Raw genomic sequence first — 9808 nt, 5'->3', positions numbered from 1 at the left:
CTCCCCGGGTGCTGCAGCAATATGGCTGCCTACTGCTCCGAGGGTATGTCTGTGTGCGCACTAGGATGGGTTAAACGCAAGACACAAAAAAAAGAGTATGGGTCACCATACTTGGTCACTTCACTTTCATTTGTCAAATTGTCTACATGCATTTCAAAATATTGTTCAGTTAACAATGTCTCTGATGGTTCCCTAATGAAAACTTAAATAGACTGATTTTACTCCATGTGTGCCTATTTTTGTCATATATTTATGGTTAGCAGCTCTTTGTCATTTATTCAGATTTTGCCACAGCCTTGAACTTTTACCTGCACTTGTTGTCAGACCAGACAGACAGAAACAGGTTAGTTTCCTCTGAAAGTGAACGACACTACCTGCAAACTTCTTCTTGCTCTCACTTTGGCAACATGGAAAGAAACGTCTACATGATGAAATGTAATGATACAGGTATCATATTTGATTATAAATACCGTCTTTCTGTTTGTTATACAAAAGTTAATTGTGAGGTGCAACATTAAATAATGACTTTAGCTTGGTGATGAATGTAATTAATAACTATGTGCAAAAGCAAAAGTTTAACTTTCATCATCTGTCACAGAAACAAAATAAAATCTGTGTAAGAAATGTCTTTAGTGTTTAGAAGCAGAAATATTGTCTGATGTGAAGTGTTTTTGGTTTATGTTCACTTCTCTTTGTAAACAACACGATGACGAACTGCTGCATAAATTCTGAGTGTAGAGATAAAAGTTCCATCTCATGTTATTCAACATTTAACTTCTTTCAATCATTTGACTAACTGAGTTCAATATTTCTCATGTAATTCAGAGAGTGTCTTATTTCTATCATATATGAGATTGTTATAATCAGTGTGTGTTTGTTTAGTGGGAATCAAACCTGTGATTCACAGCAGTTTTGCAGGAAGATCTTCATGATGTACTAGTTGAGGTTCCCAGTTCAACCTACTGTAGATAAACAGAAAATTGAAAAACAAACTATAGGCACAACAGCTTCAGAACAGTGATGGAGCTTCACATCTGGACAAAAGAACAGAGACTGTGTTACTGTTTGAAAATCCCTAAAATCTCTTACAGGATGATGAAGAGACAGACGTCAGTAGCCAGAGAAGATGATCGGCTGAAGACTTAAGAACGAACAGAATATCAACATGCAACCACCGATACCACAGGTTAAAATCACAGTCAAATCATAGTTTAAAATGATTCTTCAAGAACATTTTCAGTCCATTCGGTCAATATAATTCATATTTCTTGTAGAACTTCATTTACATGCATCTGAGGATATTAAGTCATTTATTGCATATGCTTTCTTTTCATTTCCTTGGGCCAGCTCTGACTCTTGCTCTCGCTCTGGTTGATGTGTGAGCGCACTCTACCTGGAGATGGGCCCATACAAGGAATTCCACCCTTTATGATGTCATACAGTGCCATATTCGGAAAAAAAAAAAAAAAACTTTCACAGAAATAATCTGTCATATGTCCAAATCGTTTTTTTTTTAATTTGGCCATGTTTAGCATGAGAATCCAACTCTTTAACAGTGTAAAGAAGTCACAATGCATGACATGACATAGCATTAGACCTCCCGTTTAGTAAAAAAAAAATATGTCTTTGTTTAATACAAGTGAGTATTGTTTTATTTATTTGTGTTATAACACGGATATTTCATGTCATCTGTCTTAATCGATTTGTTAATAAAAGTTTATTTAATGTAAGCAAGGTTTTTGTACTATTTTATTGTTGTATTTTCATGAAATTAGTAATGAATCAAAAACCAAGCATTCATTTGAAAGGGGAAAATCCATGTCTTTCATTTATTTGTGTTACAGTGTGGGTATATCATGTCATCCATCTTATTCATTTTATTAATAACTAATAATGTTAATTATATTTTTTTCTTCAAAGAATGTGGGATGATGTAAAGATCAAGCATTAAAGATCAAAGTAAACGCTAAAGATGCTGAACATCATCAACAATGATGTCCAACAATGTGCAAGTGTAATGGATTTCACGAGTTCGCACTAACATATAATGTGATTGAGCAAATAGTAGCGTATTTGGCGTGCTATCCAGAGGGAGGGCTCCGAGCTTGGGTTAAAGCCCGAACCCAGAGAACTCGCCAAAAGAAGCTAATGGCATGAGACAGCAGCCGGAGAGAAAATTGTAAGTAGCCCCCAAAAATATGCGTGCCGTGAAGAAAAGTAGGGTGTGCGAGGGGAGGCAGGGTGACTGGGAGGGGTCGTGCGGTGCTTGAACGGGAGCTGTGGCTCTCCACGTCGGATGGCAAGCCCTACCTGCCGCCGAATAAGGAGCATGATGGAGGTGAAGGACTCTCACTGCGTCCGAAGGAAGCTGCGGCTCTGCTGCACCGGAAGGGAGAGCCATGTCCGATGGGGAAAAAGCAAATGGGGCTCAAAACGACGGATGGAGGGCTCTCACTGTGACCGAAGGGAGCCGTGGCTCTTCTGCACTGGAAGGGGGAGCCCTGTCCAATGCCGAATAAGCCTTGAAACGACAAATGGAAGGCTCCCGATGCGACCCTCCCGCTGCGACCTGAAGAGAGCCACGGCTCTGCTGCACCGGAAGGGAGAGCCCTGTCCAATGCTGAATAAGCCATTAGGCTCGAAACGATGGATGGAGGCACTGCGGCGGTAGTATCAAATTAAGCAGGCACTGCAGCGGCAGAATTGAATTGAGCAGGGCGCTGCGTCGGCAGTATCAAATGAGCGGGGCACTGCGGCGGTAGTATCAAATGAGCGGGGCACTGCGGCGGCATTATCAAATTAAGAGGGGCACTGCTGCGGCATTATCAAATTAAGAGGGGCACTGCGGCGGCAGTATCAAATGAGCGGGGCACTGCGGCATTATCAAATTAAGAGGGGCACTGCAGCGGCAGTATCAAATGAGCAGGGCACTACAGCGGCAGTATCAAATGAGCAGGGCATTGCAGTGGCAGCATCAAATTTAATTTAACTAATCAGAATTAGATGGGCTTTCTTTGTGTGAAAATTATTGGTCCTGATATAGCTCTTGAAGGCGTCCAATGACCATCGACCGAGAGCTTGGATCTGCTGCTGTGAGAGGCCTTTTTGAGCTTCTGTAGTTACTGCCCCGATTCGGAAGGAGTGGCTGGAAAATCTTTCTATGGGTATAGACTGGTTGGGCGATGTTTTTGAACATCGTTTGGATAGATATTTTTGAAACCAAAAACGTGTGACGGGGTGGTTACAGTCGTTGACAAAAAGTGGGTCAAGAGGGAATGTAGACTGAACTTCTGAATTGTAGGTAAGAAAATGGGCCTGATACGGTTGGATTGGTGATGGGAGGTTAAAAATTTAGACGTGGTGACCTCTTTTTCCTGATCTGATTTACTTTGTTTGATGAAATAGGAGATAGTTTCGCTGTCGAGCATGGAAAGGTCAGAGACGGTTGGATGGAGTTTGGGGTTGAATATAAGTTAGTGAATTCCAAGCATCTCAGGAAACAAAACAAAAAAAAAACCAGTATGAACATTGCGTTGAGTCTACGAGCGGTATAAATATATTGGTACCCTGTGCAGAGAATGTGGATACATTTAGAAAGAATGTCGAAAGTTATCGGCTGTCTAGCATCCGGGCTTGGAGGATGAGAGCGCAGAATTCCTTTGATCAAAAGAGATGTTTGAGAACGGTTTATTTCAGGAGAGGGGGCGCCATAGATTAATTTGTGAAAATTGGATGCCGCTTAGATAACCTTTGATGGACTGGGCTTGGAGGTTCTTACAGGTATTGTGGTAGGAAACGAAAGATGCGATTGAGAGGAGAGAGAAATCAGGAAATGACAGGTTGTATGAGAGGTGGAAAACTTTAAATCATCTCCAAGCAGTTAGATAAGATTGGATGGTTCTGGGTGAAACTGCTTGGAGGATCGAACCGAGTGACGCGTTGAGGGGGTTTTAAGGGATGCGTTATGGGAATACGAGTTGCGAACAGTGAGGTACTGGGGTTGGCGATGGGTCCGCCTCCGGAGCCAGCGCTCTGAATTTCTGCGAGAATCTGAGACTTGATGGTATTAGGCACAGGGGGTGGTTCCTGAGCTGCAACATTCGGTGGGGTAAGTGGTGGGACTGCTGTGAATGAAGTGTACTGAGGTTTAGATTGGAGAGAAGGGTTAGAAGGAAAAATAAGGAGGGGCCGTAACCTTTTGCGGAGGCAGCCTCATGCACGGATTAGCCTCTGGTGCTTAGGGAAACAAGTAGGAAGAGGTAGAAGGAAACGAGAGAGAGGAGGCCAGTAAGCTTGCGTTGCTGGCTGGTGATGCCCTGCTTGGACGTCTGCAGCGGGGCTGCTGGCCATTGATAGGAAAAAGGAGTAGCGGAAGGGTAAGAGTAAGGTGCCTGAGCTTGAATGGCTAACGGAGGTAGGTGGGACTGCTGTGAATGAAGTGTACTGAGGTTTAGATTGGAGAGAAGGGTTAGAAGGAAAAATAAGGAGGGGCCGTAACCTTTTGCGGAGGCAGCCTCACGCACGGATTAGCCTCTGGTGCTTAGGGAAGCACGTAGGAAGAGGTAGAAGGAAATGAGGGAGGAGGCCAGTAAGCTTGCGTTGCTGGCTGATGATGCCCTGCTTGGACGTCTGCAGCGGGGGCTGCTGGCCATTGATAGGAAAAAGGAGTAGCGGAAGGGTAAGAGTAAGGTGGTTGAGCTTGAGTGGCTAGTGGAGGCAGCCTCATGCCAACGTCTGTCGCTGGAGGTAGAAGGAAGGGAGTGGGAAGGATAGGAGTTTGGGAAGCTATGCCAGTGGGCGACGTTGCGTGCAGCGCTGTAGCTGAAGGCGCCGCAGTGATTGGTTGAGAAGAGGAGTGAGGCAGTGCAGTGTGAGGAGCAGCCGAGTCTGGGGCGCGGCCCAGGCTTGCTGACGGCCTGCTGCGTCTTGAAGCTCGAGGGGAGCCGGAACTTGATCTGGAAGACAACGTAATTTTGAATGAAGTAGGGAGCTATGAGGAAGAGGTGCATGGGCTGCAATTGTCAGCAGAGGCAGCCTGATGTTTAAATCGGCTTCCGGGTTAGTGTCTACTATGGGAGCTGGAGGCCACTGAAAAGAAAAAAAGGGGTAATTAGAAATGGGAGGAAAAGCCCGAGGTGTGTGGGCCTGCGTTGCAAGCGGAGGCAGCCTCACGCTTCCTTCAGTTGCTGTAGGCCACGGGAAGGAAGTGGGGTTTGTGACATCCTATAGAGCCTGTGCAGCCTGCACAGCTAGCAGAGGCAGCCTCACGCTAGTGTGTGCTATGGAAGCTGGAGGCCACTGAAAAGGAAAAGGATTAGAAGTAACAGGAGGAAAGACTGAGATGTGAGGGCATGTGTTGCAAGCGTAAGCATCTTTGCTCTTGTTTCAGCTGCAGTAGCTGTAGGCCACGGGGGCTTGTGATATTCGGGGGACAATTCTGGAGAGCCAGTGCAGCCTGCACAGCTTGCAGAGGCAGCCTCACACTAGTGCTGCGGGAGCTGGAGACCACTGAAAAGGAAGAGAGGTTAGAAGTAGCAGGAGAAATATGATGACTTTGACAACATCATAAAATGACGAAAAGACATGCTTTTCCTCTTAACCACACAATAAGTAGTAAGTATAGAAAAAAGCTAGCCAGCCAAGCAGCACATCAGCTGGTAAAGACTTGGAGAGAGGTGCCTAGCAGTATGCACAACGCATGCAAATTAGGTTGCTAGTTGTACTTGTTCAATAATAATAATAATAATAATAATAATAATAATAATAATAGTTTCTTTATGATACACCTTAGTTGTTAGTTTGCACCTATAATTGTACACAGTTTGACTTATTTTCACGAAAATCAATCTTTTTCATCTTATCTGTCTATCTGAGTACAATGTGTAATTTAAAATCAGGTAAAAAGCTAGTGAAAATACAGAAAATTAGCATAATTTCATTCTGTGTTCTATGCAGTTTTGAGTCATGGTTACAAAAATGACATCAACATCCATGTCATCACGTTGTTTAACAACTTTTAACACCAAACGACCTACCTTTAGCAACTTTACCTAAAAATTTAATTGCAACACGGCCTGCGGCGTTAGCGGAGGCAGCCTCGCACTAGCTACTGCTACGAGAGCTGGAGGCCCGGCTACATGTGGCGCTGCGGCCGGAAGAGCCGCGGTGAAAAGTTGAGCCGAAGCGGGAAGCGAATGAGGTTTTGCTGCGGTGAGAACTGGGGCGCGTTTAAGGCCTGAGAACCCAGGCTCGTCTAAGGCCTGCCGCTGCGACCCAAAGCTCGAGGAGAGCCGGGTCTTGTGCGGGACAACGGTGGTGTCGATTGAGGCGAGTTCAAGGCTTTGCTCGATCTATTGGCCGCCTTGGCTAATTTGCAGGGGGAAGAATAAATCATACAGATCTACAGCTTTGTTTACCCTCCGTGAGAATGGTTAGTCCGCGTTTGCTTCAGACTTAAATACTATCCACTTTCCGATCGGATGATATATTGGCATGGCCGAATGATACGAGGATGTCGGGGGAGTTGGAAGATTAGCTGACGAGCTTCGTCTGGGCCAGACTGATTGATTATCTGATCATGCTCCTCCCGAACCTTGTTAATAAAACATCATATCATGGTGTTGTCACAAGTTAATTAATCACCGGCACATCCCTGTTCTTAATGTTGGCTACATACATGATACAGGTTTACTGTTTAGCACATAATAATGTTAAAGGCTTCTTAACATATCATTACAATTGTTTGGAGAGTCAAGAAGGATCTGCTAATTTACTGTAGATTAAAAACTGTCCTTAGTTGGTGACCCACTGCAATTATAGCCTATAATACATTATAAAAAAATATTTATTTATAAATGTGTATGTGTATATATATATATATATATATATGTGTGTGTGTGTGTGTGTATGGTTGTACATACACATATATGTAGTTGTTTTTTGCTGTTTGGCTTAGTGTTATGTTATAATCATTATTATACTCGTATACCTTTTGTTCTTTAACGTTTTGAATTGCTTTTAGCTTTATTTGTTGTTTTTCATTTAAATGTTACGTTTTTAAATTTTGTTGTATGCATTTGTCATTTTTATTTAATTTCTTTATTTTTAAAATGTGTATAAGTAGTATTTATAAAGTTTTAGCTTTTAGTTTTGGATCTGTTTGTAGTTGTTTTAATACTACAATTGATTGCTTCTGTTGTCCTCATTTGTAAGTCGCTTTGGATAAAAGCGTCTGCTAAATGACTAAATAAATAAAATAAAAAATAAACACACATAATATGTAGCCTATGCGTATAGACAAAACATAACAGGTCAGTTGTTATTCTTGTGTTTCTATTTTCTTCAATGAATCTGCTTGTTAACAGCAGGTGTTCATCAGAAATGTCCAATCACCACTACATTAATCACTTATTATCTCATTAACTGCAACGCTGCTTCAGTGTTACTCTAACACTAGTGTGGGACAGAATATTCACTGAGCAGTGTCGATTTAACACTGGGGATTTTGCTGTGGTTTAAATACTAACATACAGTACATAATAGAGCTGTCATCATGTTTGTAGACCTGTTGTTTTCAGTGTTATAGTACTTGTGGTAAAAGCACAAATCTTTTTATTGTCCAACAGAAGTGAATCAGTGACAGAAGATGACATCTGTTCCATACCTGCTTCTATAAACACTGGAGGATCTAGGCCGTGAAAAAACTGAAGAAGTTTAAATGATACTTAAAGTATGCTGGTCTTGCTTCAGTTACTGGTCTGGAGAAGGCAGACGATGTCACTTATACAGTGAATCTGATGGTGGCGCGTCGTGGACCAGAAGGAGCTTTGAAGATCAAACTGGACATCCTGAGGAAGATGAAAGAAAACCATCTGGCTGAACAGTTAGAGGACACACATAAAGGTAATTACAGCTCCAAGCCAACAATGACATTACACCAATTAAATTGCAAACAGTCAGTGTACAAATTCTGTGTAGGATTTGAACACACAGCCTGTGAATTATCAGCCTGAAATTACTGTTATTAAACTTACAGGTTTAGTTAGTTTCACAAGTGTTGAGAGTCTATGCACAAAATCATTTTTACAGATACTGTACATGTTACAGAGGACTGAAGCTCAAAACATCAATTTGACACACTTTTACTGCTATTAAGCAACATCATTTAATATTCTGTTTATTGTTATCAATCTTTTCTTTCTTCTCACATATAAACAAAAACATTCAGAGACAGCAGAGAAACCTGGGGAAAAAATAGGTGAATCAACATTAGAATAACAAAAAGACTGATTTTGATGAACTCGTATGCATTTATAATCAAACATGAGCTGAACATAAGGAGAAGCATAGACCTAAAGAACAAGAAAACACATGAAATTAAACCATCTGAACTGTTAAGTAGAGATGCACCGATTGCAATTTTCTTGGCAGATTCTGATTTCCTTGTAAGCGTGACCTGCCGATGCCGATCTTTGCCGATCTCGAATCCATTTCTAAGATCAATAATTGGCAGCATATACATACAAAAATGTATGCAAATTTCAATGCAGAAAGCTATTTACACAATAAAAGCAATTATTAAACATTACAATTCCCTGAATCTGGACTAAGTTACAGATTTTCTTTCACTTAACTCTCAAAATAAAGTGCTCTGTGACTGGAAAGCATAAATAACAATTAACTTAAAGTGAGTTGCTTTATGTAACAAAACAGATGTCATTGCCCACTATGTTTATAAATGGTCATTTTTTCCCTAACCTTATTATTCTGTCATAATCACATCAAATTCTTACATTGTTTCAATTAATTCAGTTAGAATAATAAGTATGCAAATTTCAATGCAGAAAGCTATTTACACAATAAAAGCAATTATTAAACATTACAATTCCCCGAATCTGGACTAAGTTACAGATTTTCTCTCACTTAACTCTCAAAATAAAGTACTCTGTGACTGGAAAGCATAAATAACAATTAACTTAAAATTAGTCGCTTTATGTAACAAAACAGATGTCATTGCCCACTATGTTTATAAATGGTCATTTTTTCCCTAATCTTATTATTCTGTCATAATCACATCAAATTTTTACATTGTTTCAATTAATTCAGTTAGAATAATAAGAAACTGTAGAGTTGTTACCATTCAAATGAAATTAGTATTAACAAACTCTATCTTTCCACTGCAGGAAACACAGACGCTGCATCTGAAGTGGCATTAGACGCATTAACACAGACTGTTTGATGAAGCTGAGGTGCCATAAATGCATTTACACCGCAAAATTTCAAATCCATAAATAATTGTATAAGATTAATGTTTTACATATTTTTTAAACATACAAATACATATTGGAAAAAATGCAATGATACTTTTGAATATGACCAAACCACCTATAGGTGGCGGCAAATGACGGTTTTAATGAGTGAGTAATTTAGTCATTAATTCAACCGATTCATTTAAACGGCTGATTCATTCAGAAACAATGGGATATGAATGAGTCACTGAATCACTGATTGACTCGATTCGTTCAAAAAACGTGGATTCATTCAGTTACGAAACACCGCTATGTTGCTCGGAGACACACAGGTTCTGCTATAGGTTCTGCTTAGAACTATTTTCGTCAGCGAAATTGAGCAAAAACAGTAAATTTTTTGTCTAAAATCACTTTAAAATAATAAATAAAATAAAATAACGTCACTTAATATTAACTTATTGTTTATTGAAATACCATTGTATAAAATCAGTGTCACATTGCAATCGTGTTGATATTGATATTCGGGGAAACATCATGGCCGTATAATGTTGCTTACCTAA

General features: G+C 40.6%; 1 long non-coding RNA gene across 1 annotated transcript; it reads left to right on the top strand.

Moving 5' to 3' along the window:
• Nucleotides 1–410: 410 nt before the first annotated feature.
• Nucleotides 411–1596, top strand: LOC107671261 (uncharacterized). Its single transcript, XR_001632177.1, has 3 exons — nucleotides 411–435; nucleotides 1092–1186; nucleotides 1348–1596. It is a non-coding gene; the product is annotated as an uncharacterized LOC107671261 (long non-coding RNA).
• The last annotated feature ends 8212 nt before the right edge of the window (nucleotides 1597–9808 follow it).

The sequence above is a fragment of the Sinocyclocheilus anshuiensis genome, unplaced genomic scaffold, assembly GCF_001515605.1.
Source record: "Sinocyclocheilus anshuiensis isolate Anshui unplaced genomic scaffold, SAMN03320099.WGS_v1.1 scaffold3273, whole genome shotgun sequence".
Classification (NCBI taxonomy): domain Eukaryota; kingdom Metazoa; phylum Chordata; class Actinopteri; order Cypriniformes; family Cyprinidae; genus Sinocyclocheilus; species Sinocyclocheilus anshuiensis.
The sequence above is the reverse complement of the archived record's forward strand: the minus strand, read 5'-3'. Positions and strand labels throughout refer to the sequence as shown.